This window comes from Struthio camelus, chromosome 5, assembly GCF_040807025.1.
Source record: "Struthio camelus isolate bStrCam1 chromosome 5, bStrCam1.hap1, whole genome shotgun sequence".
In the NCBI taxonomy this organism is placed as follows: Eukaryota; Metazoa; Chordata; class Aves; order Struthioniformes; family Struthionidae; genus Struthio; species Struthio camelus.
This window is the reverse complement of record NC_090946.1, coordinates 61,336,471-61,362,431: the sequence shown is the minus strand read 5'-3', so window position 1 is coordinate 61,362,431 and position 25,961 is coordinate 61,336,471. Positions and strand designations below refer to the sequence as shown.

The 25,961-nt window shown below is 40.0% G+C and overlaps 1 long non-coding RNA gene across 1 annotated transcript in view; it reads right to left on the bottom strand.

Moving 5' to 3' along the window:
• Positions 1-5,047: 5,047 nt before the first annotated feature.
• LOC104141259 (uncharacterized) overlaps positions 5,048-25,961 on the bottom strand; it is a 34,951-nt gene continuing 14,037 nt past the window's right edge. Inside the window, exons 2-5 of the long non-coding RNA XR_693501.2 lie at positions 11,444-11,592; positions 10,599-10,871; positions 10,410-10,491; positions 5,048-5,130 (exon numbers count right to left, since the gene is read on the bottom strand). This is a non-coding gene — a long non-coding RNA (uncharacterized lncRNA). The remainder of the gene's footprint in view (positions 5,131-10,409; positions 10,492-10,598; positions 10,872-11,443; positions 11,593-25,961) is intronic.

Genomic DNA, 25,961 nt, shown 5'->3' with positions numbered 1-25,961 from the left:
TCTAAACTGACAAGTAAGAACTATGTCAGGAAATGAACAATCACTGCTGGAATGACCCTGAGCATGCTCTTGGCCGATCATAGCTCATACTCCCAAACAATTCCCGAGCGCAGCTCAGGAGCTGCTATAGGCAGGAAACACTCCTGATTAACTGCAAGGAATGAGGCCTCATCCTCTTTACAGGTTATCTGTGGAATGATCTGGCAACACTTTTGCAGAGGGTCTTAGGCCTCCATGCACTTGCATATGCATCTTAACACATACATAAGTCCATACCCACTCTCCAGGGCTGCAAAGCAAGAGCTGAACTTCTCCACAAAAAACAGCTGGGCTCCAAAAGTGACCGCAGCACAGGCAGGTCACCTCACAGACAGGGCACAGTCCCACAGTATCCAAGAAGGCTGAGCAAACTGGGGCAGTGATAGCAACAGGTTCAGGGGTCCAACACACATCAAACAAAGGGAAAATAATGAGTCTGAACCAAGATCAACCCAGAAAATTAAAATAGCAGTTCAGAAAGAACAGGGAACAGAAGAGAGACAGGTAGACCTACAACACAGCTCAAATATGGACTGGGTGCCCAGACCTGAGCTTAAATGGAGCCTCAGGCCAGTGAGGAGAGGGTGTGGGGGTGGGTAGTCAGGCAAGGCTAGTCAGGGCAACTAAGGTATACTGGTGCACTCAAGGCCCTAACATTTATTTTTCTCAAGGCATTAGGAAAAAAGCAACTTATGAAATAGCAGAAATGCCACAGAGAAATGAAAGACAATCCTCATGTCATCTATAAAAAGGTAGGAGGTGAGGACCAGTGAAAATACGGCTCTGCCTGGGTTCTCTGAATATATATGAAACAGTAGTAAGGACACTGAAGAAGAAGGGCTATTGGTGGGTGAATGCATGCAGTCCCAGCATGAATTTAAAGAAAAAATCCTGTGTTTTCAGGCTCTGGATTGCAAATACTGGCCCAATGGAGTTCAGCAGAGCAGTCTTTACCATGTAAAATTGCTCCAGTTATTCAGACAGTGAAGCCACTCATCATCCAGGACTCAGCTGAGACGTTCTGGGCCTGCTTTTCCCCTAAGACTTTATCTGGCACAATGAAGTAGACAGCTTTTCCTATATAGCCCTGCTATCATTTTTGCCATCAGGCCCATAATAGACTCCAGACCGGAAGGAAACCATAGTGAACTCTACTTATTGCTATGTTCGTCTTTCAGACACAGGAAGTAGAGGGAGAAGACCAAAATGTACTCAGATGGGGTGACACCATGAAGCCACAGAAACAGGAAATGTAGCTTTCAGGAACAGGGGAAAAAGAGCAGAAAACCATCTTTTCAGCTGAGGGTCTCCCACAGCAACTGCAGCAGACAAAACAGCAGCTACCAGGGAAAATTGTCTGCACAGCAACCACCAATACAACAGAGTATCAGTCACCTCCCATATAAACGTGTGATCATCAAAGTAAACATCATCGCATCTTTCAAGTAAAAATGACTGATAAGAGCATAAACATGCCCATGACCTTGGCATCTTCCCACTCAGGAAAAGAACTATTTTCAGCCATGGTGCTGTGCACTTAAATCCCACAAAAATTCAGAACTGATCAAACTGGCATCCAGTCTGTTCCTCAGGGTCATCTCCCTTCCATCAGACAGTTGACTGAGCTTGAAAACCCTTCCGGATTGCAGGGACTAATGAAGCCAGTACTTGGCCCATGGTTGCTGCCAACAGCCATTTGATTTAGGATTGTACCAGGTAACTGGCATCTGACACAATGCACAGCAGTGACATTCAAATCCCACACAGGCTGATATGAACTAGTGAGAAGAGCACATACCCCTGGCCCTATACATGGAGAATGGGGTTTTCGTACACTGGTAGAGTGGGTCCTGTTAAGTGCAGCACACCTACACCTGTCCTGAGAGGTCTCCATGAATCTCCCCTGTAGTCCACACAGGAGGGACTGAAGTTGGGATGCAAATCCCATGAAGTGACCTTGTGCAGTACTGTGGGGGAAGATACACTGGGAAGTGGCGTTCACATCTTCATAAACATTGCCAGTACAGGTATGGGTAGTGCCTCAGAGTTTGCCCACTTATCAGTAAAAAATCCGGGGAATTTTTCAATTTTCAACTGAAATTGGAATAAATGTTCTATTTTAGACTAGAAAGTTTTGACCTCACTGAAATTCTTTGTTTTTATTTCTTCAGTATAAAATTTCAGACACTGGAACATGTTGATGAATTGGCATTTGCCAGAGGAAAAAGCATCCAGTTGTGTAGAACTGAGGTCAGTTTCGCATAGACATACCTCAAGATAGCCATCATATTTCCCTTTCCTAAGCTGCCACATAACAAGTGTTTATTCAGAAAAAAAAAAAAAAAACAATTCCTTGGCCTATGGCCCTCATCACTACGTCCAAAGTAATAGACATGATGTTATAACCTCATGGGCTGACCAAAATTAGAGGAAGTGCTGTAACTGCACCCTAAATCTGAAAAAAGTTAATAAAGGCAGAAAGTGCCTTTGGAAGGATGGCACAAGTGAGACATTGCAATATATAGGGGTAAAATAATGGATAACTGTACCATAATATGTTTTTTTCCTTGGATTCATTTAGTCAGTTTGAGGTTTTTTGTTGTTGACTGCAACAATAAAGAAGATGGAGCATATAATAGGAGCCTGAGGGGCATAGTAATAAACCCGCAGTTATTAATGGTCTGTCCTGGTTCTAGCAATGAGACCCTGACAGCTGTCAGGTTCCAGGCACATTTCACAATAGGCGTCTGATGTAGTGAGACTATCTGATGCCTGTTATGGTTCTTAGTGTTGCATATGCCTGGCCTTGGGAAGTCTGATAAGCCCTTTGGAATTATGCATCATGCATTAATATGACAGAATTTTTATAGAGGGGGAAAGATTATCTTATCGTGGGACACGTGTCCTTCCTAGCTGTGCAGCCTTCAGCCTTACAGTGAACATGTGTTTGCACACTTTTCTAATGGAGAACTGGGGCTATTGTTTATACTTAGGATCCAAATTTAGGATATTACTGATCCTTTCCTCAATTTAAAATGTAAGGACATTATCTACCCATCTATTTTGAATGTGATAGGAGAGTGCAAGGAGTGCTTTAACTAACTACCTCTGCTAGATTTTCAGTGCCTGTGGAAAGCATCAAATACCTTAAATCTCCCTTTATCTTGGAGACTCACTTAAGCACTAGGCTCCTGCCTCACACAGGTTACTCTAGGGTGAGCGTGAAGAAGCGCCCTGGTTATTTAAGTGCACTCTGAAGGAAACTATGCAGGACCTTCAAGTAAGCGCGTATCTACTTTCTGATGCTTAAAAAGAGCAGAACTGTGGTTCACAATGATGTAACAGTAGGATCATCTCTCCTTGGGATATGCTGAGCACGTTTGAGATTAGTAAGGAGAAAAGGTAATTCAAATCTCAGCCAAGCCGTTACATTGATCAAGAGCCAAAATCTGAAGTTCTTACTTAATTTCCTGTCTCAATAAGGACTGAAACAAATGGAGCAAGTAGAATTTGATGTAATGTAACTACATAGGAAATACATGCACTAAACTGAAATCACTAGAATTCAGAGAAGCAGAGTTTCTACATATTAGATAGAATCAGTCACCAGTTCCCTCTCATCACTGATCCCTTTGCATTTTGATCATACCAGGCACTGCAGATTACAATCCCAGCTTCCAATAGCATTCAGAATTTTTCCTATTTGTCAATTTACTTCTCATGCTACCATGATTATTTTACAAAAGAAACTGCTATGCAGTTGTGAACTGATTATTGTGACCACAGGCATACTGCTTTGTTTTAGGTCCCAAGAAACAGAAAGGTAAGTGCTTGCACCATGCTAATGCAAAAGTTATCCAATATAGACAACAAGATCAACAACAAGGGTTGAACTAAAAATGAGCATCCAATTTATGGTCTATACCAACCGATCAAGAGAAGGACTGGCAGCAGAACTGGTTGTTATAATGCTGGAACCAGCTGCTAGAAGGGCAGGATCCCTGGCACAGTCACATATTCACTTCAGCTCATACCAAAAGTCATTTTCAATGCTCACTGAATATATTCCATGCTTATAAGGGTTGTTAGGAAAACAAGCACAGTTTTTGTCAGAAGGTTCTCAAAACAGTCCTTTCCATTGTGAATCTGTTCATGATGAAAAACCAGGCTGCAAGCTTTGTTAAAAGCTCAGCATAATATGGACATTTTAAAATAATCCACTGAAACAATCTATTTTTAAATAATAGATTGAAATAGATTTAAATAGCAGACTGAAAACTTATTTTTTTTGTCACTGCTGTGGTTCCAACCAAAACACTGCAGCAATAAGTTTATACTTGAAGAGCCGAAGGTGAAAGCGAAAACTCTAGGTGCAATTTCATCCTATCTACACTACCCAGCACAATATAATTCTGGTCTGTCTGCAGCTTGTCATAGCCCCCCCCCCCCCCCCCCTTAATGCCAGCAAAAGAAGGTAATAAAAGAGTAGACAAACATAAGGAAAAGAGGAACTTCTATTTCAGCTAATCAGCGCAATCTGGAAAAATTTAAAAGGCTATTTGTATTGGTAAAAAACAAATTAGACAATCAAAAGCCGAAAGTAATAATCTAAGTGGCTGTTAGAAGCCTAAGGAAAGGGATTTTAAAAGTTATAATTTTTAACTTCATCATTCAGGCTATAGCAAATCACTTCTGTTCATGTGGGAAACAGCAGAGTATGTAATAGAATTATTAATGTGTTTGTTTACAGTATATATGTGAAAGATGAATTATGTCTACTTATTTGTACAAAAAAAGTAACACAGATCTTTATTTAAAAAAAAAGGTGCAAGTTACTGGGTGCCTATGCAAATTAATTTACGAGGATGCCTTTAAATATAAATAAAATATACATGTTTCAAAGATTAATTGAATTAAACTAAGTATGTATTTTGAGGATCTCCTCAGAAATCATGGGGAAAGTGCAGTTCCAGATGTTATCAGTTATAGTGTTCTCACCAGATATGTGAAAGATTGGATTCCATGGTAGTAAATCCAAAGCTAATTCTTTAGCATATAGACCACACACAGAAATTTGTGTTCTTCTCAGACCTGTAAACAGAAAGAGTATTATTTAGTGTCAAAATGTCAAGGTAAAATCTTGTCTCCAGAATTTAAATGGGCATTTTGCCACTGACATGTGGTGGAACAGGATTTCACCTTCCTGAGTCTTCTGCAGTCGTGATGGTAAAAAGCACCTATCTCAGTGAAGCAGAGTGAGAACAGGAGAGCTTTACTGGAGATCAAATATGAGGAATATATTGAAGATTGTGTGGTAAATGACAACACACAAAATGAAGTCCACCTGCCAGCACCAAATGAAGTATGTCTCGGTGACAAAAGACAAAGACCAAACAGTCTAACACAGGAAGTATTTCTCTCAGCCTGAGAGCGCTGCTGGAGAGGAGGAGTTTGGATGATGAAGTGAGGTGGGAGTGAAGTGCAAGGAAAGCAGATGGATGGGAGTTTTGAGAGAATAGTTTGAATGTTTCCTGCAATGTCTGCTAATATCTCCTGGGACAACAGCCCAGGACAATCCCATAGCTTTAGAATACATCTGTAGAAAATGGCTGTCACTAATATCTAGGCTAGGTCACGCAAGTCTGGCCCTTCCTCTCCAGGAGAGGAGCAGTTCAAATGACTTCTTGAAGTGAGGAGTTCTATTAAATAAAAAAACCTTTGAAGATATCTATGCAGAGTTAGACACGTTCAAGATTAGGCAGAAGTTCACTGATATTTCTGATGACCTACATTTTGAATCACTGACCAACAGTGCCAGTCAACTCAGTTCTGAACAACTCCTTCATGGACTGATTACTCACCAGAGATTACAAAGGACAGGTCCCACAGACTGAAATGGAATTTAGGAGGCTAATTCTCATGATCATTTCTGAAAATCACCTCACCAATTTTGTAAATCCTGGTTTAAGTTTTTCTGTTGGATTTTTTTACTAGCTAATGTTGGATCCCAACAACTTATCCATCAAATCAAAAGCATCAGTATATGATCACCCTTTCCATGTCTGCCTCCAGATACCTAGACAAAACTAGTAATCTTAATTAGTTGAACTAAAATAGTAAGATATATACAAGCGCCACTCTTTAGACCAAATTTGCTCCTAAAATGACAACTGATGCAAAAATAATTAAACCAAGACAGATGTGGGGGAGGAAAAGGAGAAATAATGAATTTAGAATTTGAAGAGAAGTAATCAGTTTTGGCAGGTAACTTATTTATGCAAATTGAAAAATTAGCTGTACTACACACAGGCAGCAGATACAAATGTCTGCTTTGCTGCCTGCTCACAATAAAAGAAGGAGAAAAAAGTTATGGCAAAATAGCTCACTGCATTTCAAAGGAGGTAATACTTCCTCAGACAATACATAAGAGTGTTTTCTGAAATGAAATGTCCCTGACTACGGGCTGAAAATAGTACGCCAGTCCTACTAATCTTAAAGTTTATGATTTTTTGTTTGGACATTTGATAGATTTCATTCATTCTAGCAGTTTTAAAGTTTTCGCATCAGTGTTGCAGCAGAAGTTTTTCATACAGTTCACAAAATAAACTGGAGTGTGAATCAGTTACATTGCTTGGTGACTGGATTAGTACTGCCATGTGGAGCAAAATAGATGTTGTAAAGTAATTTTCTTTTAATTTTTAATTAATAAGATTTTTTTCTTTTCTAATATTTAATTTTCCGTTGATAAATTTTCCTCTGGGTACATGACTGATTCCAAAATGAGAACCTCTTGGCAACAGGTACTACTCTGTCTGTTTTTGGATACACAGTACCATTTTAGCTAACGTTAAATAAGCAAAACTTGAGAGGCTACTGCTAACCCATTACACAGTCTTTTAGTGGTTTGTAAAATGCCATTCACTAGCTTTCCTCAGCCTTCCTTCCCATCTTTCACAAGTTCTCTTCAAGCCACCTACACACATACAAAGTAGGGTTGGCCATTTATTTAACATGTATACTTTTAAGAACCCATGCCATCATCTTTCCAAATTCATCCCTATCCTAGCAGCTGCACCTTAGCAGTTTTACCTATACTTTTCATCTGCTTATTGGAAAGGAAAGGAAAAACAAAACTAAACAAAAAAATCAAAATACAACTGAAAACTACCACCTCATTCGTATGACTGGCAGAACCACTCCACTGAAGCCAGTGGAAACTCCTCCGTTAGCTTAACTGTAGCGCTTCCGATCCACAATAAACCTCAAAATGACATTAAGCTTCATATGGAAATAATTTCTATAGGACCTGAAACTATTTGCAAGAAGGATCAGAGTTCTTTCTGAGCTACACTGGTGTAGAATAATATTAAAAGGATATGTCTATATTAGCAATTTGACTCAAAGCAATGACAATTCTTTTCTGTAAATTTCCAGATGATTTCCAGTTACTTTTGTGTTGATTCAACCTTTATAATAGGTTTCAACTATTTGGAGTGTTTGGAGAACATACACATTCAGATTATTGCAAGAGTCTGCTATCAGCTATGTACACACCATCACCCACACGTTATTTCCAGCCTGTATGTGAACACTTACACACCACCACTGTCAGAAGGTATCAGACCCCCTGGTGCAGGGGTTAGACCCCTTGATCTCCTAGGATCAAGGCAGAGTCAAATATCTTGAATGATCCTGTCCCTTTGCCAGCAGATTATGCATACGTCCTCAAGGTTTTCCAGGCCTGAGCTCCAGAAAATATAATTTTCTAATGATAATACAATTGTCCAGTGAGCCAAAATGTCTATAAATCTCCCTCATACAGCCTGGCATGGCAACATATAACAACATTAGTGGCAAGGCCTAAGGACCCTTGGCTGGGCTCCAAATGGGAATATAGATCCTCTTAACGACCCTACAGTTTTAGAACTTGTGGAGGGCAAAAGCTTACAAGATTTCAATAGTGTTACGTCCAGGCAAGAGGGAACTGAATGGAGGATGGTCTCCAAGCCCTCAGATATGACTTTGCCTTTGCTGGAGTTTCCCATTTCAAAGTGGCTCATGACTGTAGAGATTAAAGGTGCCAGGGAGCAAGGAAGGCTCCCTAGGGTAAGAGTCACTCTTAAATAGTTTGGTTTCGCAAGCATCCTGCAAGGAAAGGAAAGACAGGGCATCAGCTCCTCTCATAGAGCCTTGAAAGCAGCCTCTCCATATCCAAAAGTTGAGCGCCCATTTCTGATCACCCTGTAGTCCACGACTAGTACGGTTCTCTCAGTTTTCTCCTATTAAACTATTAATAGCAAGGATAATCGCAAGAGGTCCCCAAAACATTTCTGGATCTTCCTTTCTTCCACTGATTGAGGAGTAGGATGAGCATCAGTTTATGCAAGGTACCTTGCCAGTATTGCAGTTTTATAACCAGGTCTGTCATTAGCACAATGCAACGTTTGCAGTACAAATTTAGATATTAATTTAGAATGTGGCCACAGAGCAGGTACCAACCTTGCAGATCCCAAGTGCAGGAAGAGTTTCTTCCACATACAACCCAAGTATGGGTGCCTTAGGTGCCGTGGCTGTAGATATGTTTATATTACCAGCACGAGGCAGAAAAAGAACAGCCTACTGCTCCTTAGAGAGTCCTGTCACAGTTGAAACAGAGGTCTATGTGATAGCTTCTCTTAAATTTCAAACCATCCATGCAGTAAAGATGTGCAACTGTTTAATACTCAAATTTAATACTGATTCTAAAGTAAATGTCCCATCCCCAAAATCCTAACAATATGAGGGACCTTAGCTGTAACTGCTTTTGACCACTGATCGCTTCCGCCCCAAAGGAAATTTGAGTAGCTACAGCGATCAATCTGAGAAATGTCATGAGATCAGAGACTTCAAACATATCTTTTTAATAAAACTGTGTATTCTCTTCCTCCAGTGTGTTTGCATTTACACACTCCTCCAGGATACCTGCTTATTTTACAGAATACATCCTAGCATTTTGAGGAAAAAGAACTATGAATGACATACTGCAAGAGTGGTATGTTTTTCATCTGAGGACAGTGAACGGATTAACAGCAAGACCAATGATCATTTTGATACCTAATATTAAAAAAAGAAGCACCTAAAATCCACGCCGTTTACTTGTCAAGAAACCCAAAGAATTAACCTTAATCAGCCTCTCATTCATTTAATCCAGCTTCCCTCTCTCTAACAGTGGCCAGCACCATATATTTCAGAAGACTGCATGAACAACCTGACATTATAAAAGCAGAGGATAACTTTCTCTCCACATGAGGTGTCTTCTGATCCCTAGCAATTAAAGATTCTCGCAGCACTTAAAGAAGATGGCTTAATAGCTCTTCCAAAAATGCATGTTAGCATTAACTATTATATAATTGGCAAGAATATTTAGTTATAAAATATATTCCATCTCGTCTAAAGCTCACTAAATTTTTTTGGCCACAAGAAAAATTTGCATCTCTAAATTTTGCCTTTACTGCTTCACCTCAACGCTTCCACATTTTGATGACTTTGTTGTGAAAAGTATTTCTTTATTTCAGACCCGAATTTGCTATGTTTCCATATCATTACACAATGGCGTCTTGTTTTATTGTCAGGCCAAGATTATGAATTTCCTAACCCATCTTCTCTCATCCAAATCATGTCTGAATAAACTCTTACCATAGAATTAGACTAATTTAGGTTGTCATTCTCAGACATCCACAGACACTGGTAACCAGTAATCAGATATGTCCCTCCCGAATACCCACCTCAGCTGCTTGAGCAATTTCACCATTTCCCCACTGCTACCAGCACTTTTAGTAGTCAGTGGCTAAACTTAGTCAGGGAGATGTTGGGGCAGCAGGCAGCAATGTCGCTTGTGAATGAGCGAGAAACAGAACCAAGCAAAGCACAGGACTAGAAAAAATGGCAAAACTGACATCACCTGCAAGTCCTTTTAAAGGGACAGCTGCAGGTGTGGTGACAAGCTATTGCCCTTTGTGTGGAACAGACAAAAAGGATACTGTGGCATTTCCTGGAATGGCTTGCTACTGGGACTGCTGCCCTAAAAGCAAAGAGGAGGAAGGAGAGGGGAGGGAGGAATCAAAGCATATTAAATTTCTGACACATATGCACAGTTTATAGATACACAAAGCAATTCCAAATAAAAGCAGAGGAGGATTCAGGACCTTGAGTTGCCATTGGTAACAAATGAGCTCTCTAGTCTCCCATTTCAGTTCCTTCTCCTCAAATTATAGAAGATATCATTTACTAGCAAAAAGGGAGAAATCCTGGATTCTAGTCCCAGTCCTGCCACTGAGGGAATTCAGAGAGTTATCCAGTGTGTATTGCAACATGTAACCTTTAGACTGCACCTTCTGGAAAGAATCCAGAGCTCTGTGTGAACACCACAACTCTCCAGCATCGCATTCTTCACATCTGATGAGAAATACATCCCTGCAAATGTTAACGAAAACATTTAGCATACTCAGCAGTGACCTACCTAGAGCAAGCCAGCAGAAGAACTAAATTATAGAATTAATTTAAATCTGAAGCGAACATACCTTCTCTCCTGAGTAGGTACAAAGGATCATTTTCCCAAAAAGCAGAAGGTTCTGCATACTTAGAAGCTTTAGGGAGTCGAGATCACTTCTCTCACCTCCTAGAGAAGCACCTCCATGTTAGATGGCAGGTTAGCTTTAGTAGCTGGTGGTGTTTACTCTTTCACATTGCAGCTATTAAATGCAAGAGTCAGAATATAAGCAGCTACAAGACTTTATAGTCCAGAGACTGTGCACTCACTCAGGAGGTGGGAGTCTTGCATTTCATTTAGATACCTGAAAGAGAAGGTTAGTTTGCTTCAAATCATTCAGTAACACCTAACATAAAATGGGAACAATGCTTAACACCAGGATCAGAAACCAATATTCCCCAGTTTGACTAATCACTAGGCCCCAACATTGGTTTTGCATAAACACTCTAGGTTTGGAAAGATTAAGACAGAGCTATTTGAGTAGCACTTTCAGACTGAGGGACTTCAGTTCTGCTTGGTTCTGCTTTAAGCACCATGATCTTGTAGAGGATATAGCCTTTCACCTCAGCACCTGCATTTCCTGATTTGCAGACTTAGCAGGCATGCCTGCTGCAAGGCATACTTAACATTTGCACTCCCCAAGGAGATCAGAAGCCCAAAGGCAAAACTCTAAGTGCAAGGTAACAACAAAGAGCAGTTATTACTGCTGTTCACATTCACTGCCTTTGACCCAGAAAGCCTTTCAACCTTTGAAGCACCCCGGAGTTGCATTTTAAGTCATTGCAGTCCACTCTTTCTGCTCAGAAGCACAAAATAAAAGGCAGCAGCAGGACTATAAATTGCTTGATGGATGCTATAAATACAAATAACCCTCACCCATAAAGATGCATTGGCATTAGAAAGATCCAATCATCTGTTTAATGCATGGCATAGCTACTCTGCAGCACTCAGAGGACGGTGATGATCATGCTGTCAGAAGGATTCTGCCTTTAGCATGTGATATGTCCTTTTGACTCAGGTAACACCTGTGAGAGAAAAAAAAATGGGGCAAATATAAGCACCTGCAGCACACAATAGCCTTAGAGTCACAAGAAGCAATAAAAGGACTATTTGTATGTATCAGCATTGAACCTGGATAGCTGCAACCAGTGATTTTTCACTCCTGCTCCCCAAAACTCCCAAAGAGAACTAGAATCACAGTTAGGAAAAATCCTGAAATAAGTTAATTTAGGAAGTCTTCCATCGGGTTTAGCTTTACCAACCACAAAAATTCTGACAGTTGTATTTCAGCAAGAAGCTGTGAAGCCCAGTGCTTTTTTCTTCATCAGCCTCTGCTTTATTTAATGACCATATTGGGGCACTTGATCATTGCAAAGCAGAGGCTGCCAGGTACATAGGTTACAAAAAACAAAGAGACAAACAAACAAAAACAAAAAAACTAGCATGCCTAAGAAAACCCTCTGCAAGCACAGAGACTAAAACGGTAAAATAAGATTGAATACAGCTGTATGTGTAAGTCTCTTACATATCACTCAGCAAAACAGAAATGGACTTGAAACTAAGTTGTTCTGTTAAGGCTTTTAAATTTTGGAAGAGGTCTCTACTTTGTTGCTCCATGATCAGATTAAGACAATCTAAGACATTTTAGTGTGCCACAGAATGTGATTCCTCTTCTCTTTGGAGAAAAGTGGCACAGTGCATTCTTCCCTCTCAAATTAGATATATCCTGTACCTTCCTGGGAGCAGTGAGGAGATGTCACAGATCATCTCTGTGTATCTATATTTTGAGAGTGGATGGCAGTAAAAAGATCTCAGATGCTAGTCTGTTCATTTGGATGCATATTCAGCTCTTACTACCATATTCTCCATCCTCACCTTTCCAGTCCACGTTCTGTCCTGGTTATAGTACATGCTTTATTTATGAGCTCAGATTAGCATGTTCACCACTCCTGGAAAAACTTGTTCCCAGGTTTAAAATTTTCATGTGGAACTAATATGATGGCAAAATGAGTATCATTTAAATGAACAACACACCACTTGGCCTTCAAGAATCAAGGTTATACAACAGGGAGGAATTACCTTGTTTACTCTCAGTTCTTATTCCCCTTTTAAAAACCAGATATTTCACTCTATTTTTCAGTTCAGAGGAAGATCTTTAACAATCTATTGAAACAGTAGCGTCTGTCTTCTGGACAGAGTTGGATAAAGGTCATGTTTTAAGAGTTAGTACTAGAAATGGCGTTACCCTAGGAGACTGAATAATAAGAGCTGTGACAAGTGCTATCTTTTTCCTGTCTGAGACTGATGGTTTTGGCAAAGTGGGTGGTACAATATCATGGCTTTAGAAAGACATTTCCAGCCAGGGTATGTGGTCCCCATCTTACAGGGTGATGATACATGTCACTTTTAGAGCGCCCTAGGGAAGTCATCCTTTAAAGAAAAGATACTCCCCTTTGGTTTTCCCACAGTAAAACAGTTATTATAAGACCTAACTACTTTACAGTAAAAGAAGGTTAGGTTTTCCAAGTGCAAAGAAGCTCCAAGCCAAGAAATTCTGGCTCAGATCTACACACAGAATTAGACACTTAACTGCTGTTTAGATGCTTAGGCACTTAGCAGCTCTAGCTCTATACTGATGTTTTGTGTTTATGCGGGATGAAGCACTCTTTAGTGCTTTTAATTAATTTAATCAATTAAAAAAAAAGTTTGTGGTCCAAGAACAAAGGCCTTAAATCAGTATTTTACTACTTTTTTGTTCCACCATTTTGAGCTGGATCTTTGCTGTAATCTAAACAGAGTGTGCTCAGATAAAATGCAAGACTTGGAAAAAAGCAATTTTGTAGAATTCATATGCCATGTTAATAACTGGAGAGATTCCTGTGGAAACTAAGAGCAATGGTCTTTCAGGTATTTGGGTATTTTGTATGAACAGTGCACCAAAGAGGTGCGCATACACCTCCTAGCATCTCTGCTAACAATCAGCACTGACATATCATTATAGTTTCTGGGGCATATTTGTTTGTTTGCTTTCTTGATGAATTAAACAGTCGTGAAATACCTTGATACCTTGTGACACAAAGAAACATACTGAAAGGACGTGTTTGTCCTGTAACATTTTTCTCATAGGTGGTTGGTGCACACATTTACTAGTAGCTTGGGAAGGCACTTAAGCAGGTACTAAGAAATCATGAGGAACATAGGTACAACAGGTACCTCTTTTGTCTCCAAACCTCCAGTCCTTTAGGAGAGCCAAGTCAACTGACAAGCAATAGCACAGGTGTGGGTGCAGAGTGTTAGCTAATATAGCTCTGCTGACTTCGGTGGACCTTCCTCAGTCAACAACTTGGCCTCGTGCCAGCTGCAGCCTCTTAGTTAAGCGTCTTCACTGCTGCCTTTATGCACAACCAAGCCTCTCAAACGAGGAGCCTTGGAAAGAGAAAATAACTTTCCTACCACAATTCTACCAGTCCTCAGTGGGCCCATATGCTCACTAACTTTCTCTTAAGGGATCTTCAGATACATATTTCTTCTGTTCTTTAAATTGTTTGAAGTTATATTCAGTCTCCAGTGAACCTTTATTAGGCAGGAACAAAAAACTAACTATGAAAAAAGTCCTTCCAAAATTAACAAACTAAGCAGTGAAAGAACGGGCCAACGCAGTTCAGAGCGAATCATTTAAGTGGGTTTCCAAAATAAAGAAATACTAACCTAATTAAATACCTATTCCCACTTATGAATGAACAAAACATCTTAAACATTTAAAAAGGCAGCACAAGGAATAGAGACTGAGAGATACAGTACACCCTAAAATCCTGTGGTTAGGACAGTCCTGTGGCAAATGCACTTAACTAAGCAAAGGGCAAGAATGGACAGTTAGATAGCATCCAGGAATCTAATGCATTTCATGGTTTTAGCCTCTGATTTGCTGGTGCACTTAATATCATTCAGTAGTGAATATTCTCCCTGCACAGCTTCCATTGTCCTTCCTTGAAACTGTCATACAACAACCCAAATGTGACATTAGTGAAAGTCTCAAATCAAGGTATTCTGAAAGTGAAATATAACAAATTTTTCATTAACCAGGTGTAAGTAATTTGTTTAGCATCACCTAGAAAGATAGAACCTTTCTCTGGGGAAGAATTCAGCTACCGTAATCAAGAAATCATACTTTATTTTCCTGCTGTCACCAATACCATTTGCTAGCCATCTTCCAATATCTTCAAGGTTTTGCAAAGGAAACTCTTAATATACAGTGCTGTGCAATGAATGAGACAGAGTTCTTACTACAAAAAAAGTGTTTAGGATCATATTCCTGTACAGAAATGCATCTAATCAAAGGAAAGGCATTGCACAGGCAACTTTAATTGCTTCATTTCCCAATTGCTTAGTGATTGCTAGGCTTCTTTAAGTGCCTGCAGCTAGACTAGGTATTTCTTGCAGCATTGCAAAGTTATAATCACAGACGAGGTTCTGATCATCTTTCACAGCGGTACTTTCACTATGAACACAGCCCCTGGGGAAGCCGCAGATTTCTAGCCAGAATTTATATAAGATGTATAAGCATGTTTCCAAAGACTTTATTGTGCATCCAAAGATTAATTTCTTTCTCCAACGCAGGCCAGCATATAAAAAAAACCAACCAACTAGAACATTCTCCCTACTCTCACGCTGAAAAACATTGAGCTATTTAGGATAACATATTCAAAACCAGTATCTGCCTCAAGCAGGCATTTAGCTTGGAAAATTCTGGGGCCAAGTTTCAGTTTGGCAACTGAAAAACTGTATCTTTTAAAGTAGTTGACCTTTAAATATAATACAGTTCTCAGCCTTAACTATTGTGGAGCTGCTACAACTGGCAGCATAATCAGGCCCACCTAGAATAGCTTGCATGCTAATGTTTAATGTAAATTGTTAACAGTTAATTCTATCCCTTGTTTTCTGTGTCGTTATGCTTTAAATAGTTATCACTTGATCAGAGCACTGAATATAAAAAAAATAAGCAAACTTGAATTTTAAGCCTCAGGAAGAAAATGAAATAGGAATCTGAGACATGAAACCCATATTTCTAATATACGCTACTGCAAAAGGTCAATTTGTCTCTAGGCTACCTGAACCAGCCCATGCAAAGCTTTATGTAAGAAGAATGATGATTCAGTGAGCAGTAACATGCTGCCGACTACAAATTATTGCTACTCCAAAGGGTGATGCCGAACTTTTTGTCCCACTTTTTAACAATTGCACACATTAAAAAAAGAAAAAGGTAGCTCTCCCAGAGTGGTTTCCACTACATTTGGATCATTTTTGATTTTTGAGGTAATTTATAAAATGCTAGCTAGTGATTTCTTTGAATCTCTAAGGAATATTGCCTTAACATTCCCTTCTAGAGATATCATTCAGATAAAGTAAAATGTAGAGGGAAGCAAGTTGGTTAGAAATAGCTTTATAAAGGGCCAGAAATCCAAGCTAGAACTTTTACCTAGGCCCAGTCAGGATCCAGATTTAAGCCTCACTCTTGGGAGGCTGAACAAGCCCCTGCAGCTCCTGTGACGAAAGGCTAGCCAGCAGCAACTATGGGTACTGCTCACTGGCAGAGGGAAGAAGAAAGTGGCAGAGAGGCAAAATATGGCTGTAAGGGATAATGAAAGAGCAAGAGTTGGTCAGAAGGGTGTCCTGCTTTCTATGGCATGGGGTTTAGTCAGCATTTAACAAGCGAGCTAAGCTCCGGACACAAACTGAGACCCTCAACTCTGATCTGATGGTTTTAATCTGTAAAAGGGTTCAGCACAGTTTAAAGGAATCCTAGTATCTGCAGTTTCAGTTAAAGAAGGATTTCTGTAGTACAGCTGCCTTATGTCCTATTAAAACAATGTAGCAGACCATGCCAGGGTTAGGCCTGGAAAAAGAGGTTGTTTCCTAGGCAGAAACTCCAGTCCCACAGGGCAGTTCTGGCAAGCTTGCAGAGAAGTAAACCGTTCTCAAGGCTGTATTTTTCACCTCCTCAAAACTGAGGAAACCAAAAAAAAGGGAGGGGAAGGGGGGATTTTGAAAGTAAGTGTAAATAACCCCTCAGTATTTCCCTGCAATCCATCAGCATGAGTGAGTTAGCTTCATTAGCGGAAGTTACCACACTGTTTAACCCAGGTGGCTGCAATGCCAGGGTGTACTGCAAGTCAGGACTGAGCTGGGCATCCTTCCACCTGAAAAAACAGGTCAAGAATTTGATGACTGAACGTAGGCCTGCAGGAAAGGCTGGGACACCACATGAGCCAGTGCTGCCAGTTTCAGTTTCACAGGCACTAAGCCTCTCCCTCCACACCACTAGGCCAGGGAGAACTCTTCCCTTTAAGATCTGTCTACCACAACAATTCATAAAATACCATCAAGAGATGAAGCTCTGCACACACCAGAAAGCTATTATGAGGGCATTAAATGTAGCTCAGAACTGCAAGGCTCTTAAACGATAGTAGCATTTGTTTCGGGACGTTTGCCTGGAAATGTTAGAAGATCTTTTAATAAATGTACTAAATAAGATGCATAATTTAGCTTCTTCTCAGCAGAACGCTGGCTATCTGCCAGCTCTAGTCTCAGACTTGACTCAATGTCAGGGCTACCTGCTGGTCCAGTACAAATAGACTCATTAAAAAACAGTTGCTGCTGTGCTTTCAGGTTCTATTTCTCCCACTAATGGCTCAGTTTATGCCTTTCCCTCTTGAACAAACAGACAAGCATCCTCCAGAGAGGACAATATTCACCCCTGCACACATTCCACACATATGAATACAGGCAACAAGCTGTGAAGTGAAGGAACAGAGAGGAGAAATGAGATCCCCCATGTAGGAGAAGGAAGACTTTCAAGCTGACTGTATCACGTAACGTGAATGTTGACTGATCATACTATTTATTAATAGTAACAGGGAAAGATTGCAGCCTAGATCAGGACTCCACTATGCTAGGCATGCTCAGATACAGATCCATAGGCAGAGGCTGACATCTAAAAAAGCAGAACAGCCAAAGATGGGAGGAGGAGAAGAGACTGTGAGAGGCAACTACCCATGATCATAGCTCAAATCTCTCTATTTTCAAGTCCTAATAAGACAGCTGGCTTCTGGACTATAGCTGAACATTACAGAGCTTCTCAGCAGTCAGTTGTTTTCCGACTTGCTTTAAAAAAATTTGCTTTTCGATTTGCCTTCTGGTTGCTAGTGAAAATAACGATATAGCTAAAACTGGCTTTTTGAAACATATATGTTAGGAGAGCAAGGAGATCCTACTTTATGTTCCACCTAGACCCCTAGCAATGTCTAACATTGTTGCATTTCTTTGACTTGAAGCTTTTGATTCTTCTGTTCTAAGGGCCATACAAAAGGCTGATGCTTGCACCAGAAAGCTCAACATCAAAAAACATTAGCAACATATGTTATTAGAGGTAGCATACAACACAGTAGTTTTAAAAGTGGGTATAGAAGAAAAGGCTCAAACAGTCTTCTTAAAACATTTTCTCCACGTCAAAACTAAAAAGCCATAACAGCCCAGGAATTATGGTTCTGTAAACTTTACAAGCACCGTTAACTCATGAAATGGCTTTAAAACAAACAAGTTCATAACCCCGGCTAGAAGAAATTAAGGAAGTCTCCAAGCTTACACACTGTCAGGATGAGAGGCGATAGGCACAAACTGAAACATGGGAAATTCCACTTGAACATAAGAGAACACTTCTTCACTGTGAGGGTGGTTGAACACCAGCACAGGTTGCCCAGGGAGGTTGGAGTATCCATCCTTGGAAATATTCAAAACACAACTGGACACGGTCCAGGGCAATGCGCTCTAGCTGACCCTGCTTGTGCAGGGGAGTAGGACTAGATGATCTCCAGAGGGCCATTCCTACCCCAACTGTTCTGTGGTTCTCTTGACTGAAGTGATAGTAATGCTCACTCTTTGTTTATTATTTGGAGTGGGGCATCATGTGTAGGTACTGGATAGATCAGAGCACTGCACAACCACATAATGAAGAGGCCCTGCAAAATAAAGAACTCTTCCCACATTTAACTCAGTGGCACTATGTCACAAGACCAGAGCAGGTCTCTAATTCCCAGGCTAACAGAAATCATTATTCCACCCATCTCTGACCCAGTGAATCATGTCTTCTTTTCACCAACCTCCAGAAACATCAACTGTCTTCCTACATTATCACCTTCTACAATAGCCTGTGCCTGCATATTCTCTCCACATACATGTTTACATTTAAAGCAGCCTCTACTCAAGCATTTCTTGCAGCATGTTGGTCTAAGAAGTTAAAGTCTATCAGGCAGGGGGGAAACTGTATCACTTTTCCACTGCAAATGTGAGTGCTTCAATGAGTTGTTTGCACCATAATACAATAATATTGCAATAACTCAAGTTTAACTGATGTAATGTGATGCTGTAAATAGTAGGACATTCACATACAGTAGTCCCTACAGCCAGCATTTACTTCATTTTTAGCCCAGTGTTCACGCAGCATGTATAAGATCACAAAAAGCAGGTACCAGATCCCTAAGTTCTCCACTCCCTCAGTACCAGCACTTTAGGCCCCCTGCAGTGCATGTTTCATCTCCCTCAAGTCTTAGTACAGCAGCTTCAGTAAACTAGGGACCCCCTCCTTCTTAGAAGCCTACTGTTCATACATTTTCACACGAGATTAATTTTGGGTTTAAACTATCTTAGGTTAAGGCAAGCCTAAAATCCAAGTCTCACACCACCTATTCTTACCACTAGGCTAATTAAAAGAAAAGACAGGCACACAAGTTTGCTCTTGGAAAAGAAGAGCATAATCAGCACCTTTTCTCAGGTAAGAATTCTAAGGCAGAAATCAAGATACCTAGCCCTTAAGTTTCAGGCATACTCTTATACTCAGTATTTCCTATTCACAGCTCTGCGCTGTGCTCTCTAATCTGGATTATGTTCCAAGTTGCTGAACTCTCTTGGAGACTCTGCAAAGAATCTTAGCGTCCAACGCACAAAGCAGGTTTCTGCCAGAATCCAGAACACTTCCAGCTTTTAGATGCTATTTATGAAGTGACACGTAGAGTCAGTAATAGAACAAAAATATTTCTTCACATTTAATGCCTCTTGCTCTCTACAAGCCCACAGGGACATCCCATCGTGCTGGATTTTAGAGCTGGAGTCTGAGTGTACCTTATACAATTTGCATATGGATTTCAAAAGCCCTGCAGTTTAAATCTAGTACCTGAGTCCCCACCCTATTAATTCCAGCCTGACAGCAATATGAGGCTGCTGCACTAAGTTAATACCAGAGTGAACGAGCACGTAGAATTTTAGATGATTTCTTCTCCAACTATAAACCTCCCAAGTGTACACTGTTTACCGTCGGACTTGAAATCTCTAGATAGCCCACTTAGTAATCATTTTTCAGTCCTTTTCCTAGCTCTCCACTTCCTTTCTCATAAAGCTTAACCTTTGCTCACAACATACTTTAAAACCACTGTACTTTCCTACAAGGAAAAAACAAGCCAGTACGATTGTTAGCTTTTTAAGGAAGTTGAACTGGCACACTTGCTAATTGTTAGCATTTTTCTGTCATACCTGACCTTCTCTTATTTTTACAGAGCCTCTTGTTAGTCTCACCCAGTCGTTTAGAAACACGCATGTTATTACAGTAGTTGTAGACTATGGCTTTGCAGGAGATGCTAGATACACAGTTATGTATTTTTTCTAGGTGCATTATTATTTAGAGCATGTAATGTTAGGAAGTACAGTTATAAAGGTTTATAAATACCTCCTAGAAGAAAGACAGGTGAATATACAGCAGGTAACACATGTTCTGCAACTTCTTCACTATCTATTGAAATAGCTTTCCGTTCTACGCAGCTAAAAAAATCTCTCTTCTAAACTGCAGTAGTGTTTTGTTAAAATTGGTTAGCTTTCTTCTTGAATCAAAGAAGAACTCTACAAAAAGAATAGTTTAAGGATGCTGTCCTTTCAAGTATACTGCTATCAACTTTTCAGATAGCACGTTTCATTCCTGTAGGACAGGACTGCTCAGATCCTAATCTTCCTACAATTCGGTAAACTAGTTTATTTACCCTTCTTTACATGAGCAAAAACATACAAAACTAAATAGTTCTGTGCAAATATGGAATCTGGTTCCTATATAGCTCAAACAGGAGTTTAAATTCTGACTAGGTTCCTATCATCACACAAGTTTGCCTGTATACTGTCAGGTACCCATTCTTCATTTTAAGAATATATGGTGCATCGTTTCCCAATTAGATGCTACATCAAAATCAATGGAGTCCTCCTCTGTAGCAAGATAGCAAAGCAAGGTTCCAAAGCTTTATTGATTTTAAGAAGACTTTGCTAGGACAGAAAGAAGTTCCTACACAAAACACCTTGTAGGAGTGGGGGCTGGAGTTTTCAGAATGTCTAAAAGGAAATGCCATTCCTCTGAGGGTTATATTCTTTTGTGAGGGCTATGAATGGTGCTCTGTAGTTCAAACATTACGGCTGTAGCTATCTTATCTCCTTTGTCACTGAGAATTACAGGCATTATACACACAAATGTACAGTGCTTCATAACTGGGATTTAAAAGCTGAGCGTACAAAAGAAAGCAAGCTTATCTAATATGTGCCCAAATATTCCCAACTCTCTGAATATGCTAAACCCGTTTCCTTGACTCTTTCCTCCAAGGGATGTAATTTCTGAGTCAAGTTGTAGAAAATTCCATCTCGTCCAAGTCGCATCAAATTATCCACAGTGATTCTGAGGGTAAAAAAATAATACTTCTGCTGTGCCAGCATCTGGAAAGCAGCCTGACTGGCAACACTAAAGAGCAGTATTTCTAATCACGTGTTCAAACGTTTTAACTGTGCCCTTCTGTAAGGATTAATCATTCTGTTAAGAACAAAGAGCAAAAATTCCCCGTGACAGAGGTGTTGGAAAGGTCATCGTTTACCAATGTTAGGATGTCCAGGCGAAAAATTGCATAGCTTTGAAAACCTCTAGTGCTGCAAAGCTTTCAGATTCAGATTGGCTGAGACTGAACAAATTATTTAATAAGCTATATATGCTTGCACTGATTAGCTGAATAGACTCAGCAGTTCCAGAACATCTAATGTTATGTACTCAAATATTCACAGAAATAATTCACAGCCACAAAACCTATTAAGCCTTTTTCGTTACAAGGGCATCCTGGGTCAACTCCAAAATAAGGGAGCAACAGCATTTTGCCAAGTACTATAGCACAGTCACAGGAAATCGAGAGTTGCATAGCATAAATATCCCCCAGCATACCCCGGGCTCTGATTAGTGGGAAGTGAATGACAGCAGTGGAGTTACTCAGCCTAATTATCGATTTTGCTGCATTCCTAATAAGCTCTTAAATTTTGGAAGTGGGGGTTTTGTCTCCTGCAGAGGGAGTGGTTGACAGAAACAAATAAGATTTCAGTTTGTCGAGCCTGGTCATTTCTCTGACACTTAAGTTTCTCAGTGAATCAATAGGTGAGGGGCAGCACAGTATTTATATAAACTATAATGCACTTTACCACTGGTATTCTGCACTTTTCCAGGGATACAAACCATTTCCACATTTGGTCATGGCTCTGCCAATTCTGAGCTCTCCTCCTAATGCTGAGATATTACTGAGAATAGCTCCATGGTTTCACGGATAGCTGTCTATTAGGAACTAAGCTGGTCAATTAATTTCAGAGAGCCACTGTGTCACAGCTGGATGATAATAGTTTTTAGAGACTGTTTGTATTGTGAGGATCAAAGCTTGTGACTCAACTATGAAAGAGTCAATGTTTCATTAAACTACAGGAAATATTCAGTCACTGTTTTAAGTATACATACATAATTACACTTGCTGTAGTAATAGGAATTAAGCTTTTCTCTGCTCTCAGCTCTACCTCCACTTCCCTCAGGCTCTACTTGCCATAGCTGTGCTAGTAAGAAAAGGCATTTAGCCTTTTGTTCTGTCCAGCTAGGGGTCTTAGGCAGGTATATCCGGGGGCATTAGCCTGCAAACAAGTTAATGACTCTTGATACTGACTAATTTCTGAAGGATAATTGCCTAAGTAATTCACTACAGAAAATGGTAATTTATTACAAGGAAAACGGATTCTGTGACCAAAGGAGAGGTCAGGTGACTGGCTCTTTCCAGAGCCTATGTATTATCTTTGCCTTATTAGACCATAGGAGATCAGTGAAAGAGCTGTTGGGTTAAAGCTCTGTGATTCTTATCCAAATCCACAGCAAGGCATGGGAGGGAGCAGGGAAGGGTTCTAACAGGGCAATCCTGGGGTTAAGAAGAATGGGGGAAAAGGAGCAAGAAACTACGGGTCAGTGCAGGCCATTTATCATCCTAAATTGCGAACTCATGGAGAGGTCAGAATTGCTAAGTACTAGTGGGATAAGAGCCAAAGAAAGATTAATAATCTTGTATGCAATAGGCCCTGTTTACTTTGCTAAAGGCACTTCTCAAAAGGAATCACATTAGAGCAATAAGAGAATAAACTCGACTGGAACAAGAAAGACTCACACATCACATTCACTTATGAACACTTGCTCACTGGCACTTGCTCATGCTTCCTTCTTTTAGAGAAGAACCTTGCTCATGGCTTCATGGTGTGCAAGGGGCAAGCTCCACCAGGTGGTTTGTGGTGTCTTACTGCAAGAGGCAGAACTGTATTTTCTGAATGAAGGATTTAGCTGGGCTACAGAACTCTGATGGAAACTTAACTTACGTGTAAGTTAGACGAAATATGTTTTCCTCATTGAGGAATTACCTGTCTCATAGAATTAGAGCTGAATAGGGAGAAGGCTTGCAACCTGGAAAAAGGCCTGACATTTCAAAATATTTTCTGTTCAAAAATATTTCATTTTGATAACTTCAAATGATCTTTTTTTGTTACTTTACTGTCAGTATAATTGCAATTTACAAATGAAGTAAGTATTTAAAAACTAAAATGGAAACTTTTTCGCCTGCAAACACAGAATGGGGTATTCAAAGGTTTCATTTCTATCTTTAGAAACCAGAACTGACCATTTCCTCCTTTTCAGTCTCAAAGAATTGCCATTTTAAGAATATCCCCATTCTTACAGATGCAGAGCAGAAGCAGAGAAGAATAGCTGAAGACTTGAATCCACCTCAGGACAACATTTTCAAAACTCAGCTTGATCATATGTTTGAAATATCTCATGTCCCATTTGGAGGCAGAGAACATATATAGGAGTCTCTTTTCTTTCCTTGAGCATGCTGCCATTTTGAGGTCAATGTCAGATACTGCAAGTTGCTATGGGATTAGTCGGTCCAAAAGATCATGAACTTACCCGGTTGGGCTCAAGAACTAATTACCTTTTTCAGCCCCTCGCTATATTTTTGCAGCCCTGAGGAGCTATGTGATTAGTTCTTCTTTGTTCCTTTCTTCATCGTGGAATAATTATAAGGATGCACCTGACTCTCCTGACGCAATTAAAGAGTCTGATGTCTCCAATGTGTAGACAGTAGCAAGAAGGAAGCTGTAGCGAAGCTTGGTGAAGGAGACTTGTTGGGCTACTGAAAATGATGTTCTCATTTCATATAGGTTTTTTTCTCCTGGCTAGTAAAAGTGGAAGCAGAGATGTGCCAGTTCCTAAGCTGTGCTGCTCTGGTGACTTCCAAAACAGCCTTGTTGTCTAATAATTCTGTCTCTAAAAATTCAGAATTTTAGGTGCTTTTCTGAATCAAAATTCCAAATCTTCCAGGTTTCACTTTTGGCTAATTTCATCCTTTCACAGCAGTGATAGCACTTTTGTATTATTTTATTTAGCCTTTTAAAGTTGTAGGAAGCCAAAGCACTGTGATGCTTTGATGATTATAAATGCTTTGAAGTTCTTGTTTCCTATTACCACTGCCTTCCCTTCACTCGCTTGTCCAGTCCAACTAGCTGCTATATATTTCACTTTGAAATACAGCAATCACTGAGGAGCACAAGCACCAGCTGATGAGTTCTTTTAATGGGAAGTGAAAGGGTTATGGAACAAGGACAGAGGAGAAAGGATTATTAGCTAGTTATTTTCAACCTGTTCTAGACTTGCAGTACTCCATCATATGCAAAAAATAGTCATGTGGCTACCCAGGAACTCTCGCTCTCTCTCTTCTCCTCTTTTATAATCAAACAGCTCTTCCCAGAATTTGGAGGAATTATAGAGGAAACGCAAAAAAAAAAAAAAAACCTAAACTAGGCTGGAAAATAACAATTTTGAGCAGCACTAGAAAAAACAGAAAGTGACTGTATAAATTGGGGATCAGACATAAAGGGAAAGTGTGATGAAACACAAGGATAGAACTCCTGTAACTGTTGCATTAATTTGTTCTAACAGAGGATATTGACTAGTAGTTCAGATATTTATATTGCTTTTACGAATATCTTGGTCTGATCATTCTTCGGATGGATCTGAAAAGGAGATAGTGGCCTCAAAGTCATCATTACAGTTATTTTATTCCTTTTCAGAAGTCTGATTCCTGTTTGGAATCCAGAACTTCCTTTTAAGTACCTGCCTCTCTCAAGGCATAACATTTGAAGCCCTGGGTCCTGAAGTGTGGGCAAGCACACACCAAACAGGGCAGCCATCATAATATCAGCTCTTCTCCTATTTGCAATCAAAACAGTGTTTGTAACTCTGAAGACTCCAGTTTTCTCTGTTCATGTTACACATCTGAGATTGCCCACCAAAGACAGACACTGAAGTGATGCCTACTTTCTGCAGCCTGATTACACTTAGTTTAAATTGTTCATTTCATTCATCACCACTTTTATGTATGAAGAGAAGAATATCAGATGCCTGGGAAACTGATAAGCTGAATACTTAGGGAGTTTAGAGACTTCTGAAATTAAATGGTAGTTGAACAGGGTTTTCAGGCTGGCATGTTTGAGCTTAAGTTTAGGATCTTAAACTTCACTTTGATGCCTAAATCCTATTCCGGACACAGGTATCTGTGGACAGGTATCTTCTGTCCACAAAATGGTGGCTAGCAAAGAGGTGCTATTAGGTTGGGAGCACCGAATTTAGTAAGTGGCAGTAGGAATAGAAGTAGCTATGGTATCTTTGTTTAAAACTACTTCTGTCTGTACAGCCAGATTGATTAATGTACTTCTCAGGTAAGCTGCAAGCAAGAAATGTGAGCACCTAAAATATAAATTAATCAGCACTTCACCACAGTCCTCTATGCCCTATTGATTAATTATACTACATAATTGATGCAGATTTAATCACTCTATCTGATGGATTTCAAAAGGGACAGCAGCACTGAAAAGCTGCATGTTACAGAATTTATTAACGTTCTACAATCGCTTAAGCTGTTAAAAGATTCCAGAGGTGCTTTCAGTGACAGATTTCTGGAAAAGTCTTCGTCAA